This window comes from Argopecten irradians, chromosome 5 (assembly GCF_041381155.1).
Source record: "Argopecten irradians isolate NY chromosome 5, Ai_NY, whole genome shotgun sequence".
NCBI classification, from domain to species: domain Eukaryota; kingdom Metazoa; phylum Mollusca; class Bivalvia; order Pectinida; family Pectinidae; genus Argopecten; species Argopecten irradians.
In genome coordinates, this window is record NC_091138.1 from 26,657,942 (window position 1) to 26,658,784 (window position 843).

Consider the following 843-nt stretch of genomic DNA (forward strand, 5'->3'; position numbering starts at 1 on the left):
CAAACTTGCAAAATAAGGTTATTGCGACCTACTTTTTGAATAAGGGAGTCATGTTATGACTTAAGAGTTTTGACAAGAAACTGATGTAAACATGTGTAAACTCTCACCTCCAAGTGCTAAGGAAAAGAAATGGCATTTGTATAGGACAATTTATGCTGGACTTGAAACTTGCAAAATAAGGTCATTGTGACCTACTTTTAGAAAATTTCCATCAGGCATTTAGAATTGGCAGAGATTAAATTAAAATATGCTACGTGTCACTGTGATCGACTTATAAAAACAAAAATGTCGCACAATGAATTCTGCAAAGTTATGTCATCATTAACTTATAGAAATCTTTTGAGAGGGTGATGAAATTTGACAATTCAACTCAGAAGTTTCATGTACCAGGTTGCTATTTTCCGAAAGTCAAAAAGTCTTAAATCAGCCAATGGGATGAGTATTTTCATCTCTTCAGACGACATCCACTTGAAATATTCGCTTTCTGTGTACTCCCCTCACCCAAACTTCATATTTGCTTTCTGTGTACTCCCCTCACCCAAACTTCCTTGTCACCAGACTGAACCATAGCTACTGTAAAGGAGTAGAACATGAAAAGGACCTTACCCTGGTACTCCAGTAAATCATCAATCTATTACATGTATTCTAAAATCTTGCTGCTAAGTTATTCAATAAATGAGACAATGATGAATACAGTGTTAATGTAGGAAATAAATTTATCCATCCCTGATGACTTCATCTTTTCACATGCTGTTTAATGCATATATACCAATGCTGTAGTGATCAATTATGCAGCCCAAATGCTCTCGTTTCTGGTGAAATAAGATCATATAACACAAATGA